The 20,351-nt window shown below is 41.3% G+C and overlaps 1 protein-coding gene across 7 annotated transcripts in view; it reads left to right on the forward strand.

Moving 5' to 3' along the window:
- The window catches only part of MTUS2 (microtubule associated scaffold protein 2), a 744,933-nt gene that overhangs the window by 113,125 nt on the left and 611,457 nt on the right, over positions 1 to 20,351 (forward strand). The window contains exon 2 of one of the 7 annotated variants that reach the window (XM_054256733.2): positions 7,453 to 7,618. The exons of the other annotated variants lie outside the window; for them this stretch is intronic. The gene's annotated coding sequence lies outside the window, so the exon portion shown is untranslated. The remainder of the gene's footprint in view (positions 1 to 7,452; positions 7,619 to 20,351) is intronic. 7 annotated transcript variants of the gene reach the window in all.

The following is a 20,351-nucleotide window of genomic DNA, read 5'->3' on the forward strand; positions in this document are numbered from 1 at the left end:
TATGTTTGCTCTTGTTTCTCTAGTTCTTTTAACTGTGATTTTAGGATGCCTGTTTTAGATCTTTCCTGCTTTCTCTTGTGGGCATTTAGTGCTATAAATTGTCCTCTACACATTGCTTTGAATGTGTTCCAGAGATTTTGGTTTGCGTCTTTGTTCTCATTGGTTTCAAAGAACATCTTTATTTCTGCTTTAATTTCATTATTTACCCAGTAGTCATTCAGGAGCAGGTTGTTCAGTTTCCATGTTGTGTGGTTTTGAGTGTGTTTCTTAATCCTGAGTTCTAATTTGATTGCACTGTGGTCTGAGAGACTGTTTGTTATGATTTCTATTCTTTGGCATTTGCTGAGGAGTGTTTTACTTCCAATCATGTGGTCAGTTTTGGAAAGTGCCGTGTGGTGCTGAGTAGAAAGCATATTCTGTTGGTTTGGGGTGTAGAGTTCTGTAGATGTCTATTAGGTCCACTTGGTCCAGAGCTGAGTTCAAGCCCTGAATATCCTTGTGAATTTTCTGTATCCTTGTTCTGTCTAATATTCACAGTGAGGTGTTAAGATTTCCCACTATTATTGTGTGGGTGTCTAAGTTTCTTTGTAGGTCTCTAAGAACTTGTTTTATGAATCTTAGTGCTGCCATATAGGGTGCACATAAATTCAGGAGAGTTAGCTATTCTTGTTGCATCAATTCCTTTACTATTATGGAATGCTCCTCTTTGTCTCTTGATCTTTGTTGGTTTAAAATCAGTTTTATCAAAGAGTAGGATTGCAACAACCCTTGCTTATTTTGTACTTTCCATTTGCTTGGTAAATATTTCTCCATCCCTTTAATTTGTGTTTTTGCACGTGAGATGAGTCTCTTGAATACATTACACTGAAGAGTCTTGATTCTGAATCCAATTTGCCAGTCTGTGTCTTTCAAGGCATTTATCCCGTTTACATTTAAGGTTAATATTTTGTGTGAATTTGATTCTGTCATGATACCAGCTAGTTATTTTGGCCATTGTTACAGTTTTTTCATAGTGTTGATGGTCTTTACAATTTGGTATGGTTTTTTTTTTTTTTTTTCTTGAGACAGAATTTCGCTCTTGTTACCCAGGCTGGAGTGCAATGGTATGATCTTGGCTCACCGCAACCTCCGCCTCCTGGGTTCAGGCAATTCTCCTGCCTCAGCCTCCTGAGTAGCTGGGATTACAGGCACGCACCATCATGCCCAGCTAATTTTTTGTATCTTTAGTAGAGACGGGGTTTCACCATGCTGACCAGGATGGTCTCGATATCTTGACCTCGTGATCTATCCACCTTGGCCTCCCAAAGTGCTGGGATTACAGGCTTGAGCCACCGCACCTGGCCTCTTTTTTTTTTTTTTAATTGCATTTTAGGTTTTGTGGTACATGGAACAACATGCAAGATGGTTGCATAGGTACACATGTGGCAGTGTGATTTGCTACCTTCCTCCCCTTCACCTATATCTGGCATTTCTCCCCATGCTATCTCACCCCAACTCCCCACCCGCCTCTGTTCCTCCCCTATTCCCCCAAACAGATCCCAATGTGTAGTGCTCCCCTCCCTGTGTCCATGTGTTCTCATTGTTCAACACCCGCCTATGAGTGAGAACAGGTGGTGTTTCATTTTCTGTTCTTGTGTCAGTTTGCTGAGAATGATGTTCTCCAGGTTCATCCATGTCCCTACAAAGGACACGAACTCATCATTTTTGATGGCTGCATAATATTCCATGGTGTATATGTGCCACATTTTCCCTGTCCAGTCTATCATCGATGGGCATTTGGCTTAATTCCAGGTCTTTGCTATTGTAAACAGTGCTGCAATGAACATTTGTGTGCATGTGTCCTTATAGTAGAACAATTTATAGTCCTTTGGATATATACCCAGTAATGGGATTGCTGGGTCAAATGGAATTTCTATTTCCAGGTTCTTGAGGAATCGCTACACTGTCTTCCACAATGGTTGAACTAATTTACACTTCCACCAGCAGTGTAAAAGTGTTACTATTTCTTCATATCCTCTCCTGCATCTACTGTCTCCAGATTTTTTAATGATCGCCATTCAAACTGGGGTGAGATGGTACTCAATGTAAGTTTGATTTGCATTTCTCTGATGACCAGTGATGATGAGCATTTTTTCATATGTTTGTTGGCCTCATGTATGTCTTCTTTTGTAAAGTGTCTGTTCATATCCTTTGCTCACTTTTGAATGGGCTTGCTTGTTTTTTTCTTGTAAATCTGTTTGAGTTCTTTGTAAATTCTGGATATCAGCCCTTTGTCAGTTGGGTAAACTGCAAAAATTTTTTCCCATTCTGTTGGTTGGTGATTCACTCTAGTGACTCTTTCTTTTACTGTGCAGAAGCTGTGGAGTTTGATTAGGTCCCATTTGTCTATTTTGGCTTTTGTTGCCAATGCTTTTGGTGTTTTGGTCATGAAGTCCTTGTCTACTTCTATGTCCTGAATGGTTTTGCCTAGATTTTCTTCTAGGGTTTTTATGGTGTTAGGTCTTATGTTTAAGTCTTTAATCCATCTAGATTTAATTTTAGTGTAAGGTGTCAGGAAGGGGTTCAGTTTCTGCTTTCTCCATATAGCTAGCCAGTTTTCCCAACACTGTTTATTAAACAGGGAATCCTTTCCCCATTGCTTGTTTTTGTCAGGTTTATCCAAGATTGTATGGTTGTAGATATGTTGTGTTGCCTCTGTTCTGTTCCATTGGTCTATATCTCTGTTTTGGTACCAGTACCATGCTGTTTTGATTACTGTAGCCTTGTAGTATAGTTTGAAGTCTGGTAGTGTGATGCCTCTCGCTGTGTTGTTTTTACTTAGAATCGACTTGGCTATGTGGGCTCTCTTTTGGTTCCATATGAAGTTTAAGGTGGTGTTTTCCCAGTTCTGTGAAGATGGTCATTGGTAGCTTGATGGGGATAGTGTTGAATCTGTAAATTACTTTGGGCAGTCTGGCCATTTTCACGATATTGATTATTCCTAACCATGAACATGGAATGTTTCTCCATCTGTTTGTGTCCTCTCTTATTTTGTTGAGCAGTGGTTTGTAGTTCTCCTTGAAGATGTCCTTTACATTCCTTGTTAGTTGTATTCCTAAGTATTTTATTCTCTTTGTAGCAATTGTGAATGGCAGTTCGTTCTTGATTTGGCTTTCTTTAAGTCTGTTATTGGTGTAGAGGAATGCTTGTGATTTTTTCACATTGATTTCGTATCCTGAGACTTTGCTGAAGTTGCTTATCAGTTTCTGGAGATTTTCGGCTGAGACGATGGGGTCTTCTAGATATACTGTCATGTCGTCTGCAAATAGAGACAATTGGCCTTCTTCTTTTCCTATTTGAATACCCTTTATTTCTTTTTCTTGCCTGATTGCTCTGACTAGAACTTCTAGTACTATATTGAATAGGAGTGGTGAGAGAGGGCATCCTTGTCTAGTGCCAGATTTCAAAGGGAATGCTTCCAGTTTTTGCCTATTCAGTATGATATTGGCTGTTGGTTTGTCGTAAATAGCTTTTATTATTTTGAGATACGTTCCATCAATACTGAGTTTATTGAGGGTTTTTAGCATAATGGGCTGTTGAATATTGTCAAAGGCCTTCTCTGCATCAATTGAGATAATTGTGGTTTTTGTTTTTGGTTCTGTTTATATGGTGAATTACGTTTATAGACTTGTATATGTTGAACCAGCCTTGCATCCCCGGGATGAATCCTACTTGATCATGGTGGATAAGCTTTTTGATGTGCTGCTGCAATTGGATTGCCAGTATTTTATTGAAGATTTTTGCATCTATGTTCATCATGGATATTGGCCTGAAGTTTTCTTTTCTTGTTGAGCCTCTGCCGGGTTTTGGTGTCAGGATGATGTTGGTCTCATAAAATGATTTGGGAAGGATTCCCTCTTTTTGTATTATTTGGAATATTTTTAGAAGGAATGGTAATGGTTCCTCTTTGTGTGTCTGGTAGAATTCGGCTGTGAACCCATATGGACCTGGGCTTTTTTTGTGTGGTAGGCTCTTAATTGCTGCCTCAACTTCAGATCTTGTTATTGGTCTATTCATGGTTTTGACTTCTTCCTGATTTAGGCTTGGGAGGATGCAAGTGTTCAGGAATTTATCCATTTCTTCCAGGTTTACTGGTTTGTGTGCATAGAGTTGTTTGTAATATTCTCTGATGATGGTTTGAATTTCTGTGGGATCTGTGGTGATTTCCCCTTTATCATTTTTTATTGCATCTGTTTGGTTATTCTCTATTTTCTTTTTTATTAATCTGGCTAGTGGTCTGTCTAATTTGTTGATATTTTCGAAAAATCAGCTCCTGGATTTATTGATTTTTTGAAGGCTTTTTTGTGTCTCTATCTCCTTCAGTTCTGCTCTGATCTTAGTTACTTCTTGTCTTCTGCTAGGTTTTGAGTTTTTTTGATCTTGCTCCTGTAGCTCTTTCAATTTTGATGATAGGGTGTCAATTTTCGATCTCTCCACTCTTCTCATGTGGGCACTTATTGCTATATATTTTCCTCTAGAGACTGCTTTAAATGTATCGCAGAGATTCTGGTATGTTGTGTCTTCATTCTCGTTGGTTTTGAAGAACTTCTTTGTTTCTGCCTTCATTTCATTGTTTATCCAGTCAACATTCAAGAGCCAGTTGTTCAGTTTCCATGAAGCTGTGTGGTTCTGAATTAGTTTCTGAATTCTGAGTTCTTACTTGATTGTACTGTGGTCTGAGAGACTGTTATGATTTCCATTCTTTTGCATTTGCTGAGGAGTGCTTTACTTCCAATTATGTGGTCAATTTTCGAGTAGGTGTGATGTGTTGCTGAGAAGAATGTATATTCTGTGGATTTGGGGTGGAGAGTTCTGTAAATGTCTATCAGGTTTGCTTTTTTCAGGTCTGAGTTCAAGTCCTAGATATCCTTGTTAATTTTCTGTCTGGTTGATCTGTCTAATATTGACAGTGGAGTGTTAAAGTCTCCCACTATTATTGTGTGGGAGTCTAAGTCTCTTTGTAAGCCATTAAGAACTTGCCTTATGTATCTGGGTGCTCCTGTATTGGGTTTGTATATATTTAGGATCGTTAGCTCTTCTTTTTGTATCGATCCTTTTACCATTATGTAATATCCTTCTTTGTTTTTTTTGATCTTTGTTGCTTTAAAGTCTATTTTATCAGAGACGAGAATTATAGCTCCTGCTTTTTTTTTGCTCTCCATTTGCTTGGTAAATCTTCCTCCATCCCTTTATTTTGAGCCTTTATGTATCCTTGTATGTGAGATGGGTTTCCTGGATACAGCAAACGAATGGGTTTTGGCTTTTTATCCAATTTGCCAGTCTGTGTCTCTTGATTGGTGCATTTAACCCATTTACATTTAGGGTTAATGTTGTGTGTGTGAATTTGATCCTGCCATTTTGATGCTAGCTGGCTGTTTTGCCTGTTAGTTGATGCAGATTCTTCATTCTGTTGATGCTCTTTACCATTTGGTATGTTTTTGAAGTGGCTGGGTACTGGTTTTTCCTTTCTGTGTGTAGTGCCTCTTTTAGGAGCTCTTGTAAAGCAGGCCTAGTGGTGACAAAATCTTTGAGTACTTGCTTGTTCGTAAAGGATTTTATTTTTCCTTCACTTAGTTTGAAGCTGCATTTTGCTGGATATGAAATTCTGGGTTGAAAGTTCTTTTCTTTAAGGATGTTGAATATTGGCTCCTACTCTCTTCTGGCTTGTAGGGTTTCTGCCAGGAGATCTGCTGGGAGTCTGATAGGCTTCCCTTTGTGGGTAACCCGACCTTTCTTTCTGGCTGCCCTTAGGATTTTCTCCTTCATTTCAACCCTGGTTAATCTGACGATTATGTGCCTTGGGGTGGCTCTTCTTGCAGAATATCTTTGTGGTTCTCTGTATGTCCTGGACTTGAATATTGGCCTGCCTTGCTAGGTTAGGGAAGTTTTTTTGGATAATATCCTGAAGAGTATTTTCCAGCTTGGATTCATTCTCTTCGTCACATTCAGGTACACCTATGAAACGTAGATTAGGTCTCTTCACATAGTCCCATAGTTTTTGGAGAATTTGTTCATTCCTTTTTGCACTTTTTTCTCTAATCTTGCCTTCTCATTTTTTCATTGAGTTGATCTTTGACTTCTGATATCCTTTCTTCTGCTTGGTCAATTCGGCTGTTGAAAGTTGTGCATGCTTCGTGAAGTTCTCCTGTTGTGTTTTTCAGCTCCATCAATTCACTCATATTCCTCTCTAAGTTGTCCATTCTTGTTATCATTTTGTGAAATCTTTTTTCAAGGTTTCTAGTTTTTTTACATTGAGTTAGAACATGTTCTTTTAGCTCACAGAAGTTTCTCATTACCCACCTTCTGAAGTCTGATTATGTCATTTCATCACACTCATTTTCCATGTAGCTTTGTTCCCTTGCTGGTGAGGAGTTGTGATCCCTTGTAGGAGGAGAGGTGTTCTGGTTTCGGGTGTTTTCTTGCTTTTTGCACTGGTTTCTTCCCATCTTTGTGGATTTATCCACCTGTCGTCTGTGTAGTTGCTGATTTTCAGATTGGGTCTCTGAGTGGACGTTCAGATTGTTGATGATGAAGTTATTTCTGTTTCTTAGTTTTCCTTCTAACAGTCTGGCCGCTCTGCTGTAGGACTGCTGAAGTCCACTCCAGGCCCTGCTTGCCTGGGGATCACCTGTAGCAGCTACAGAACAGTAAGGGTTGCTACCAGTTTCTTCTTCTGCTATCATTGTCCCAGAATGATGCCCGCCAAATGTCAGTCTGATCAATCCTTTGTGATGTGACTCTTTGGATATACGGGGGTCAGGGAGCTGCTTGAGGAGACAGTCCGTTCTTTATAGGAGCTCAAGTGCTAAGCTGGGAGCTCCATTATTCATTCAGAGCTGCTAGGCAGGTACGTTTAAGTCTGCTGTAGCAGAACTCATAAACCCCCTTTTTTTCCCCAGGTGCTCTGTCCTAGGGAGTTAGGGCTTTATTTATGAGTATCCGTTGTGCTGCTGCCTTTTTTTTTTCTTTTTCAGGGCTGCCCTGCCTAGCAACGAGGCAGCCTAGTCACTGTCTGCCTGCAGAGGTTTTGCTGAGCTGCTGTGGGCTTTGCCTTGCTGCCATGTGAACTTCTCTGCAATCTTGTTTATATGGGTGTGGTTAGAACTGCCTCGGCAATGGTGGCTCACCTCTGTAATGGTGGCCTCTCTCTGTTATGGTGGGTTACCTAGGCAACAGCAGGCTGCCACAGCAGTGGCAGACTACCTCCTTAGGGGTGGAGTTCCTCGGTAATGTCAGACGCCCCTCCCACACAGAGCTGGACTGTCCCGGGTTTAGCTGTGCTTACCGTGAAACTCTCAACCTCGAGCATTTCCAATTGCTGTTTTTTTTTTCTTTTGTGGGGGTGGGTCCCGCCGAGCCTGATCACCTGACTCCCTGACTCAGAGCTCTTTTTCTTTTTTTTCTTTTTTTAAGTTGAACAGTTGACTCTCTCCCAAGTGTTCCAGTCGTCTGCTGAAAGGGCACCGGGATCTGTGTGATTTCCCATGCGGTGACCCACTGCGCCGGCTGAAACAACAGCGCTGCCTGGGAATCTCCTGGCCTGGCTCCATTTCAGACTCCTCTTTAGTCAGATGAATGGGTGAGTCTGCCTTCTCGGAGCTCCAATTGCCAGCTTAAAAGGGAAACCAGACCAGAGTATTTTGTACAGAGGACTGCCATGCCGGGGTGCAGGGAAAACAGCTACGCCAGCTGAAACAGCTGTGCTGGCGACCCGTGGGGCTCCTCTGCCTGGAAATCTCCTGGCTGTGGGCAATAAAGATCCATCTGGAAATGTGGTGTCCAGTCACCCTCTGCACTTTCACTGGGAGCTGCAGTCCTGAGCTACTCCTAAAGGGCCATCTTGGATTTTCCCCCTGTTTGTTTCTTTTTACTTTTTCCTCTAATCTTGTCTTTTCACTTTATTTCATTAAGTTGAACTTCAGTGTCTGATATTTTTTCTTCTGCTTGATCAATTTGGCTATTGGTATTTGTGTATGTGTAACAAAGTTCTCATGCTGTGTTTTTCAGCTTCATCAGGTCATTTATGTTCTCTAAACTGGTTATTCTATTTAGCAGTTCACCTAATCTTTTTCCTAGGTCCTTAGCTTCTTTGCATTGGGTTAGAACATGCTGTTTTAGCTCAGGGGAGGTTGTTATTACCTACCTTATGAAGCCTCCTTATGTCAATTCATCAAACTCATTCTCTGTTTTTGTTTTCTTGCGGGTGGAGTTGTGATCCTTTGGAAGAGAAGAGAGATGTTCTGGTTTTCAAAATTTCAGCTTTTTTGCACTTGTTTCTTTCCATCTTTGTGTATTTATCTACCTTTGGTTTTTTGATGTTGATGATCTTCAGATGGGTTCTCTGAGTGGATGTACTTTTTATTGATATTGATACTATTCCTTTCTGTTTCTTAGTTTTCTCTCTAACAGGCCCCTCTGCTGCAGGTCTGCTGGAGTTTACTGGAGGTCCACTCCAGACTCTATTTGCATTGGTATCACCCAGTGGAGGCTCCAGAACAGCAAAGATTGTTGCCTGTTCTTTTCTCTGGAAGCTTCGTTCTAGAGGGGCACCTCCCAGATGCCAGCCAGAGTTCTGCTGTATGAGGTGTCTGTCAGCTCCTGCTGGGAAGTATCTCCCAGTCAGCATATACAGGGGTCAGGGACTCATTTGAAGAGGCAGTCTTTTCCTAATCAGAGCTCAAACACTGTGCTGGGAGATCCACTGCTTTCTTCAGAACTTTCAGGCAGGGACATTTAAATCTGCTGAAGCTGTGCCCACAGCCACCCCTTCCCCCAGGTGCTCTGTCCAAGGAGATGGGGGTTTTATCTCTAAGGCCCTAACTGGGCTGCTGCCTTTTTTTTTTTTTTTCAGAGTTGCCCTGCCCAGAGAGGAGAAATCTAGTTAGGCAGTCTGGCTACAGTGGCCTTGCTGTGCTGTGGTGGCTCCACCCAATTCGAGCTTCCTGGTGGTTTTGTTTGCACTGTTAGGAGAAAACCACTTACTCAAGCCTCAGTAATGGTGGACACCCTCCCCATCTAAGCTCAAGCATCTCAGGTTGACCTCAGACAGCTGTGTTGGCAGTAAGAGTTTCAAGCCAGTGGATGTTAGCTTGCTTACTCTGTGGGGGTGGGACCTGCCAAGCCAACAACTTGGCTCCCTCGCTTCAGCCTTCTTTCCAGGGGAGTGAATGGTTCTGTCTCTCTGGCATTCCAGGCACCACTGCGGCATGAAAAAAACAAAAACAAGCAAAAAGAGCTCCTGCAGGTAGCTTGATGTCTGCCCAAATGGCTGCCCAGTTTTGTGCTTGAAACACTTAGGGCCCTGGTGGCATAGGCAGCAGAGGGAATCTCCCGGTTTGCAGGTTGCAAAGACTCTGGGAAAAGTGCAGTATCTGGGCTGGAGTGCACTGTTGCTCATGCTAAAGTTCCCTACTGGCTTTCCTTGACCAGGAAAGGGAGTTTCCTGACCCCTTGCACTTCCTGGGTGAGGCAAGGCCTCACTCTCCTTCAGATTGCCCTCTATGAGCTGCACCCACTATCCAACCAGACCCAGTGAGATGAACTGGTTACTTCAGTTGGAAATGCAGAAATCACTCACCTTCTGTGACAGTCTCTCTGGGAGCCTGCAGACTGGAGTTGTTCCTATTTGGCCATCTTGCCAGCCAACTTAGTCCAATGGTTCTTTGTTGACTTTCTGTCTGGAAGATCTGTTCAGTGCTGAAAGTGGGTTGTTGAAATCTTCCACTAATATTGTATTGAGGTCAATCTCAGTCTTTAGCTCTAATAATGTTAGCTTAATATATCTGGGTGCTGTATCATATATATATGTATTTGTAAATTTTATATACTCTTGCAGAATTTACTGCTTTATCATTATGTAATGACCCTTTTCTTTCAGTTTTTATCTTGAAATCTATTTTGTCTGATATAGCAACTCCTATTTCTTTCTGGTTTCCATGAATATGGAATATCTTTTCCCATCCCTTTATTTTCAGTCTGTGTGTATCTTCATAGGTGAAGTGTGTGTTCTGTGGGCAACAGATCATTGGGTCTTACTTATTTTACATACATTCAGTCACTCTGTCTTTTAATTGGAGAGTTTCATTCGTTGATATTTAATGTTATTATTGTTGATAAAGTAAGGACGTACTCTTGCTATTTTGTTATTTGGTTTTTTATTTTGTGGCTTTCCTTCTTTCCTAACTTCCTGTCTTTTAGTGAAGGTGGTGTTCTTTGGTAGTATGATATAATTTCTTGCTTTTTAATTTGTTTGTATTTGTTATATGTTTTTTGATTTGAAGCTACCATAGGCTTGCAAATAATATCTTAAAACCAGTATTTTAAGCTGCTGACAACTTAACACTGATTGCATAAACAAGCAAAAAAAAAAAAAAACTAATAAAAAACTTCATTTTAACTTAATCCCTCACACTTTTTAAACTTTTTGTTGTTTCTCTTATGACTTACTCTACTACATCTTGAAAAGTTTTTGTAGTTATTATTTTTGATTGGTCCATTGTTTAGTCTTTCTACTTAAGGTAAGAGTAGTTTACACACCACACTTAAAGTGTTATAACATCCTTTGATTTTCTGTGTGCTATTACGAGTGAATTTCATACCTTCAGATGATTTATTCTTGGCCACTAATGTCTTTTTCTTTCAGATTGAATAACCTTCTTTAGCATTTCTTATAGTGTGGTGTTGCTGAAATTGCATAGCTTTTGTTTCTCTGGGAAGGTCTTTATTTCTTCTGCTTTATTGATGGATATTTTTGCCAGATATAATATCCTAGGGTAAAAGATTTTGTTTCTTCAGTACTTTAAATATGTTATGCCACTCTCTTCTGACCTGCAAGGTTTCCACTGAAAAGTCTGCTGGTAGGCATATTGGAGCTCCATTGTATGTTATTTATTTTCCTGCTGCTTTTCAGACTTTTTCTTCATTTTTTACCTTTGGGAATTTGGTTATTAAATGCCTTGAGGTAGCATTCTTTGAGTTAAATCTGCTTGTGTTCTATAACCTTTTTGTACTTGAATATTGACATATTTGTCTAGGTTTGGGAATCTCTCATATTATTAAATGCCTTGAGGTAGCATTCTTTGAGTTAAATCTGCTTGTGTTCTATAACCTTTTTGTACTTGAATATTGACATATTTGTCTAGGTTTGGGAATCTCTCATATTATCCTTTTGAACAAACTTTCTACCCTATCTCTGTCTCTACCTCCTCTTTAAGGCCAATAACTCTTAGATTTGCCATTTTAAGGCTGTTTTCTAGATATTGTAGGCAACTTCGCTGTTTTTTATTATTTTCTCATTTTCTCTGACTGTATTTTCAAGTAGCCTGTCCTCAAGCTTACTAGTTCTTTCTTCTGCATGATCAGTTTTGCTCTTAATCGACTCTGATGCACTCTTCAGTATGTCAGTTGCATTTTCAGCTCTAGAATTCGTGCTTGGTTCTTTTTAATAATTTTGATATCTTGGTCAAATTTATCTGATGGAATTCTGAATTCCTTCTCTGTGTTATCTTGATTTCTTTGAGTTTCCTCAAAGAACTAATTTTAATTCTCTGTCTGAAAGGTCACTATTTCTGTAGGATTGGTCCCTGGTGCCTTATTCAGTTTGCTTGGTGAGGTCAGGTTTTCCTGGATGGTCTTGATGCTTACAGATGTTCATCAATGTCTGGGCATTGAAGAGTTAGGCATTTATTGTAGTTTTCGCAGTCTGGGCTTGTTTGTACCAGTTTTTCTTGGGAAAGCGTTCTAGGTATTGGAAAGGACTTGGGCCTCATACCTAATAACACTGTGGTTCTTGCAGACTCATAGAGGTACTGCCTTGGTGATCTTAGATAAGATCAGAAGAATTATCTGGATTACCAGGCAGAGTCTTGTTTTTATCCCTTGCTTTCTCCCAAACAATCGGAGTCTCTGTGCTGAGTCACCTGGAACTATGGGGGAGGGGACACATGTGCCCCTTTGGCCACCACCACCAGAATTATGTTACTTTAGACCTGAAGCTGGCACAGCACTGGCTCTTTCCCAGGGCCTACTGTAACCACTGCCTGGCTACCACCTGTGTTCACTCAAGGCGCTTTGGCTCTGTGATCAGCAAATGATAAAACCAGCTGAGTTTGTGTCCCTCTTTTCAGAGTGGTGAGTTTCCTAATGCCCTGAGTAGGTCCAGAGATGCTGTCTGGGAGCCAGGAATTAGAGTAAAAAAATCCTAGATATTTAGTTCTATTCTCCTGCAGCTAAGGTAGCACTCAAACCACAAGACAAAATCCTTCCCACTGTTCCCTTCCCTTTCCATAGGCAGAGGAGCCTCCTCTTGTGGCCACCACTGATAAAAACACAAGGGAGTTTCTGCCAGGCCACCACCAATGTTCTCTTAATGCCCAAGGACTCTCCAGTCAGCTTGTGGTGAATGCTTCCAGGTTTGGAACTCACCATTCAGGGCAGTGGGCTCCCCTCTGGCCCAAGGAAGGTCCAGAAATGCTGACCAGGGGCCTAGACATGGATTCAAAGACCCCAAATGCCTGCTTCATGCTCTACCCCGCTGTGACTCAACTGGTACCTCAGGTACAAGACAGAGTCCCCTCTACATTTTCCCCTGTTTTTCTCAGAAGGAGTTTTTCAGCGTAGCTCCCACAGCTGAGAATTTGCTGGATTCCACCTGAAAGCAACACATCTCAGAGCCCAAGTCCCATGGCCTATTGCCTGCGTATTGCCGCTAGGTAGGTAGGGCCCAAGGGCTCTTTAATCAGCAGGTGATAAACCTGCCAGAAGTGGGTCCTTGCCTTCAAGGCAGGGGGTTTTCTTTTGGCCTATCCTGTGTTTAGAAATGTCACCCATGAGCTAGAGCCTCATGACTGCCTGGTGCCCTGTCCTACTGTGGCTGAGCTGGTATACGTGATATAAGGCAAAGTCCTGTGCTCTTCACTTTCCTCTTTTCAAACAGAAGGAACGGGTCTCCTCTGTTGCTATGAGCTGCATTGCCTGGGGTTGAGGGAGGGGTGGTACAATCACTCCCTTAGCTAATCTGTCTAGTGTCTCTTTAGGTCATGTGCCACCCTAGTGTATTGTCTCTAAGCCCAACCCAGCACTAGGCATTTCCTATGAATTGCAGTACTTTTGTCCTAGACTGTCTTTCAACTTTACCTTGGACCTGAGAGCATTTTGGCCTGTGCTAGTGAGGCTTGTTGAGAAACTTAAGTTCCACCTGCTAGGATGTGTGATTCCCCTCTGGCTAAGTCTGGTCCAGATGCTCCCTCTGTGTTTGAGTGCTCCCTGAGCGCAGCATGGCTTTGCTCTCCCCTGTAACAGGACAGCACTGAGATTAAAGTTTCATGATCACTGTGCTCTCCCTCTCCCTAGAGCACAGATTTCTTCACACCATGCAGCTTGTGTCATGGAATTGGGGAGAGGTGGAAAGCACTTCGTTAGTTGCCTGGTTGGTGTCTCAGTAGGTTGTGTGATGTGGTTTAGCTTTGTGTCCCCACCCAAATTTCATGTCAAATTGTAATTTCCACCAGGAGGGACCTTGTGGGAGGGGATTGGATCATGAGAGCAGATTTCCCCTTTGCTGGTTTCATGATAATGAGTGAATTCTTATGAGATCTGGTTGTTTAAAAGTGTGTCACACTTCCCCCTTTGCTCTCTCTCCTGCTGCCATGTGAAGACATGCTTGCTTCCCCTTCACCCCTCTGCCATGGTTGTGTTTCTTGAGGCCTCCCTCCCCATGCCTCCTGTATAGCCTGTGGAACTGTAAGTTAATTAAACCTTTTTTCTTTAAAAGTTATCTAGTCTCAGGTCGTTCTTTGTAGCAGTGTAAGAATGGACTAACGCATCATGTGCCCCTGCCAAGTCCACTGGCTCTGAACCTAGCTCGACACTAAGACTTGCCTGGGAATTGCAGTCCTTGTGACCTAGACTGCCCTTTAAATTTACTTAGGGTTCGAGAGAGAGCCACTTTAGTCTGTACTGTAGAGACTTGCTGGAACTCTGGCTCCATCTGCTGGGATGGGTGATTCCCATCTGGCTAGGGCCGGTCCAAATGCTCCCTCCCTGGGTGGGTATCCACTGGATACAGTCCTGTTATGCTTTCTGCTATGACAAGGGAGCACTGAGTTCAATTCAGTGTCCCTCAGTCATTGCGCTCTTTGTCTTCCAGGTGTAGAGGTTCTTCATACCAGGCAGCCACTGTCAAGAGACGGGGGAAGAGTGGCATTGGCTCATCAAGACTGTCTTTCCTACCCTCTTTCGGTACCTCTTTCAATGATAAGTAGTTAAAACCAGGTACTGTGAGTGCTGATTTTTGGTTGTTGTGACAGTGCTTTTTGTGTAGTTAGTTAAAATATGATGTTTCTGTGGGGGGAACAAATCATGTAGGTTTCTCTTCAGCTGTCTCGCTCTGCTCTACCAACATTTCTTAAAATATTCTTTTAGGCCACTTTCTTTCTCTTTTCTTTCTGAAACTCCTGAGATATTAATGTTGGGTCTTTTTCTCTTGTCCCACAGGCACTCTGTTCATTTTTTCCCCACATTTATCTTTTCCCTATTGTTAAAATTGGGTAAATTTTATTGATTTGTTCTAAAGTTTATGGATTCTTTCTCCTTTGTCATCTCTGCTTCATTATTGAGCCCCTAATTAAAACGAATTCTGCTGTTATGTTTTTCCATTTTATTTGTTTTATTAGAATTTATAATTATTCGTTAAAGCATTTTTATCACGGCTGCTTTAAAACCCTTGTCAGAGAATTCTAATGTCTGATTCATCCCAGTATTGATGTCAGTTGTCTTTTCTCGTTCAAGATGTGATTTTCCTCTTTCTCGCTATGATGAGTGAGTTCTGATTGTGTTTTGGACATTTTGGCTATTCTGTTGAGAGCTTCTGAGTCTTATTTAGATCTTCCATTTTAGAAGGCAGTCACTTTTTTTTTAAATTGTACTTTAAGTTCTAGGGTACATGTACAGATCTTGTGGGATTGTTGCATAGGTACACACATGCCATGGTGGTTGGTTTGTTGTCTCCATCCCCCCATCACCTACATCAGGCATTTCTTCCAGTGTTATCCCTCCCCAACCTCCCTGCCCTCCTGCTGTCCCTCTCCTAGATCCTCACCCTCCAACATACCCCAGTGAGTCACTCTGGTTTAGTAAGCAGGGCCGGGCACGGTAGCTCATGCCTGTAATGCTAGCACTTTGGGAGACTGAGGCAGGAGAATTGCCTGAGCTCAGGAGTTTGAGACCAGCCTGCACAACAAGGTGAAACCCTGTCTGTACTGAAATCCAAGAAAAAAAAAAAAAAAGAAAATTAGCCAGGTGTGGCGGCATGTGCCTGTAATCCCAGCTACTCCGGAGGCAGAGGCAGGAGAATTGCTTTAACCCTGGGAGCCCAAGGTTGTAGTGAGCCGAGATCACCTCGCTGCACCCCAGCCTGGGCAACAGAGCTAGACTCCATCAAAAAACAAACAAGCAATTTAGTATGCTGGTCCTGGCCTACGTTTGTGGGTTGTGATTCCAAAGACAATTGAATCTTTAAGAGTGCTTGGTGTATCTCATGCCATTGAGGCTCCCACTGGTGCTGGTGCTGCCCAACGGGGTGGGAGTAGCTTCACACAGTCCAGGTCACCTTGCCCCTCTAGATGGGGAAGACTGTCTCCTACCTATAGAAGAGTCAGTGAGGCTGCCTGTAATCCCGGCACTTTGGGAGGCTAAGGCGGGTGGATCAAGAGGTAAAGAGATTGAGATCATCCTGGCAAACATGGTGAAACCCTGTCTCTACTAAAAATATAAAAAAATTAACTGGGTGAAGTGGTGCATGCCTGTAGTCCCAGCTACTCAGGAGGCTGAGGCAGGAGAATTTCTTGAACGTGGGAAGTGGAGGTTGCAGTGAGTGGAGATCATGGCTCTGCACTCCAGCCTGGCGATGGGCAAGACTCTATCTCAAAACAATCAAACAAACAAAAAACCAACCAAAAAAGAGTCAGTGACGCTTTCTATGTTCAGCTGCTTGTTGTGTTGGGATCTCCCTTAATGAGTGCTGCTCAGTGCCTCCTGATGGGATGGGGAGTCTTCGGCACCTAGGAACATAGCAGCTTCCCACGCTAGGTCACTTGTCATGAGCTACCCTTACTTAGGGGGACCTACAACACCTTCCAGGCTAGTTACTTGTTGTGGGAGAATCCTCTTGCCTGTGCTTCAGGTCTCCCTGTTGCCTCTAGGCGGGGAGGGGAGTCTTAGGTCGTTAGGGTCAGACCCTGGATACTTTCTGTGGTGGAATTCCCCTTGTCAGAGCTTCCCTTCTCCACCCTCCCCACCGTGATTCTCAGTGGAGGTTATACTTTTTCCCAATTGGGAGCAGAGTGCTTCCCTTAGCCACTTATTGTCTGCCAGAATCACCATCAGTCCCTCTTATGTGGCTTGTGCATATTGTCCCTAGGATTCCAGTTTGTTTCCAGAGGGAATGAGCCACCTTCTGTTGCTTGGTTGAGGATCAGAAAATGCCAGGTGTGGGTAGATTTCTGCTTTTGGAAGGGTCCTAAAGCACTCTACTGCTCATACAGTCCTAGCTAGGTCCCTGTCCATTCCCCCTTTCTTTTTACATCTTTCAGAATCCTCCTTTGGCTAACTTTTGCTTTATTCCCAGGGTTTATAGTTGTACTTAGCATGGAGGAGCAGGGAAAAGTGAGTCTATGCCATTTTATTCAGAAGTATGCATTTATTATTTAGCTTTCATTACCTTTCTGGATTTGTTTTCATCTCCCTTGTCTTGAAAAGTTTTGAGAGTAATCCTGCAGTCAAGCAATATCCCCTGCTCTTGAGTACAGATGCACAGCTCTCTGCTGTGTCTGACCAAGGTCAAAGTCCTAATAGGCTGAATTAACTTTGCTGGTGTGGAGTCACGTCATTCCATTAATATAAAACAAAAGTTTAAGTCCACATGCACAGGGAATAAAGAGAGGGAGCTGCTGCTGCCCCTCTGTGTGGATGATGCACTGAGCTGGCACTGCCCTTTCCTTTCTGGCCATGTGTCTGTGGTCAGTGCTTGTCTTAGCTGATGGGGAGGGCTCTAGTCATCTGGCCTCCCAGTCTCAATCACTTGAAGCAGTGCCCAATACCTTCAGTCAAGGAACTATCTTTGGATTGTCTAGAGGTAATTCCTGTACTTATAGGCACTGAAAAGGAATGGAAAAAGTGTGGAAATCTCTTTAAGATTAGTGACGATAGTAGAGAAGCAGATGAGATCTCTCGGGATGAATGTTTATCCTTTGAAAAAGGGTACACACATTGCCTTCTGCTTGGAAAGATAAACCAGCATCAAATTCATCTTGTCAGGCAAGATATGTTCCATTAGTAAGACTGATTCCATTGTATACTCAATTGCAAAAGAAATAATATAATTCCTGCTCCCTGTCTTAGAATCTTTCTCTAATGCTAAGAGGACAGTAAGATGAGAGATGCCGTGTTTGCCTTTAGGCCGGGGCATGGTTTGGGTCAAGCAAGGCAGTTTTGGATCAATTCAGTTTTGCATTTTACCTAGAATTGGAATGCTGCACTTAATCATCGGACACAAGAAGCTGTTGATCATTTCTACTTTTCAGGGGTCAATGGAGTTTAAGTTTACTTAAAGAATTTGAAACATTGATTCTGGCTCTCCTCATATAATGATTGAACACTTTATGAATTCCTGGTTAAGTTCCTATATTTTCTGTTTTATGTAGGACTAATATTTCATTGAGTACATGAAAACAAATTTGATGCTAATAGATGTGTGAACATATAGTCAATTTAAAGTGTTTTAAATTAATATTTGATTGCCCTTTATGAAGAAATACTAATCATTAGTTACTTTAAAGCTATTTAAATATATACTAAATATCTGGCACTATCTTTTGAAAATCTTAAGTGCCATTTGATTGACTCACTGGGGCTCACATTTCTCTGTGGGTTGGTCATGTTCTTCCCATGCTGAGGACATTGGCAAAGAGAAACTCTACCTCCTGGTGAAGGACCTGGGTTCACGAAGGAACTCAGCATGGAGTATCCTGGCTGTGCCATTTACAAACTTTGGGCCTTGGGCAAGTTAACCTACCTCTGTCATCTCAAATTCCTTTTATGCTCACTGGGGAAATACAGTACTAGTGTATGAGGTATTGTGAGTACTCAGTGGAACAACATATGCAAAGCATTTAGAAATACGTTGCTTATAGCAAACACATAATAGCTGTTAGCTTTTCTTGTGGCGGATGGTTGCTGTTATTGTGACCAAAAGAAAGTAGATATGACTATGGGAATTAGAATACACACTTAAAAATAAAACTACCTTGGCATTGGTATCCATAACCGGGGTCTTGAATACTCTATCCAAATAATAAAAATGCTATGCGCTCATATTTAGCTTGAGGCAACCTTACCCTGTTTGAATGAATAGTACTTTGCTTCTGCCACTTCTGATCACCCCCTCTTTCTTTTTTAATCCCAAGGATGGGAATTTTCCTCAGTGTCTCATTATTATGTTCTTCATAGCAGTCAAATTGGAGACAAGCTATTGAAGGCACAAATCCTAAGCTAATCTGTTTCTAAAAGGTATGGACTTAAAAATAGTGTGCATTTGTGATGGTTAATTTTGTTGTACTTTGTTATTAAGAGAAGATGATGTTAATACCAAATGAGTAATAAAAAATCAATTAAAATCCTTTAGGGAAATTAAAATACTGACAAATTCATAATAGCTTTTCTGGTTGTTAAATGAGATTGACATGGATTAACAATTGGTGTGGACAGAAATGTGCTGAATTTACTGAAGTATATTCCCATTAAAATGACAGCTATGTCTAAGAGCCTGCACGAGGGCATTTAGTTCCAGGACCCATGAGTGTGAAGGAGAGAGCTAATCAAGTAAGACAACTTGTACTTAATTTTAATTAAGTAAATTCCCCATCACATTTTAATCACATAAACTCAGTCAGGGGTACTGCAGGAGCAAGAGGCCAGCCATTTTATTGTCTAACTCTGATTTCTTTTTTAAACATATTTATTAAAAATAAACATACAGGCTTAACTTGGTAGCTGATTGTGCATTCTGAGTTTATCTCTTTATTGAGAGTATTTTATCAGTCATCTTTTCATTATTTGAAAAATTTCCCATAAATCTCCACAAATAATTTTTATAAAAATATATTTAAAATTATATAATATAATTTGTGATGCACTATGTAATTTCATGCAAGGAACTTATGTCAGTGAAGTTGTTTGGTTGCTGAAATAATAATAGTTAAAAATATGAATTTTGAAGACCCATTAAAGCCTTTTTATTTTGGTGTGTGTTTGTTCTTGGATTTTTTTTTTGTAAACGTGGGCATAAATGCATAAACAGGATTCTACTCTTTGTTAGTTTGTTAGATTCTTGCTTCCCTAGGGAGCTGGGTGCAGAAAAATAGCACATCATCCAGATTTTGTTACACTTGTGGGATATACCTAGGTGCTATAGCATTTATAGTAATCAGATTTTCTTTTACTTAAGTGTACAGTGTGTATAGCCTAAAATTACTTTTTGGCTGATGTAAATAGAAGCATAATTTATGAATTTTGCAGCAGCCTATGAGATTTGAATCAATAAACACTTTTTATTCATTGCTGTTTGCAAAATGCTGTGCTCAGCACAAGAAAGATACACAACCAAAATAGTTTGTATTTCCACTGCTTTGGGGGTTTGAGGTGGAAGGATTATTTGAGGTGGAAGGATCATTTGAGGTCAGGAGTTTGAGATCACCCTGGACAATATAGCAGGACCCTGTCTCTAAAAGAAAAGAAAAGAAAAAATTAGCTAGGCATAGTGGCATGCACCTGCAGTTCCAGCTACTCAGGAGGCTGAGGTGGGAGGATGTCTTGAGTCTAGGAGTTGGAGGCTGCAGTGAGCTGTAATTGCATTACTGCATTCCAGCCTGGGTGACAGAATGATACCTGTCTCTTAAAAATATTTTTAAAAAATTAATTACAAACAAAAGGCCTGCTTTTAATTCTCTACAATGGAAGAGACAGACAGATAAGCAATAACCCTAGGAAATCAGTTCTAAGCAGAGATAAAATTATTTCAATTGATATTACACAAAGCAATTTACAGATTCAGTGAAATTCCTATCAAAATAACAGTGACATTCTTCACAGATAGAAAATACAATTAAAAATTTATATTGAACCAAAGAAGACTCTCAACAGCCAAAGCAATCCTGAGCAAAAAGAACAAAGCTGGAGGCATCATATTACCTGACTTGAAAATATACTACAAAGTTTCAGTAACCAAATCAGCATGGTACTGGCATAAAAACAGACAC

Source organism: Callithrix jacchus, chromosome 5 (genome assembly GCF_049354715.1).
Source record: "Callithrix jacchus isolate 240 chromosome 5, calJac240_pri, whole genome shotgun sequence".
Taxonomy (NCBI): Eukaryota; Metazoa; Chordata; class Mammalia; order Primates; family Cebidae; genus Callithrix; species Callithrix jacchus.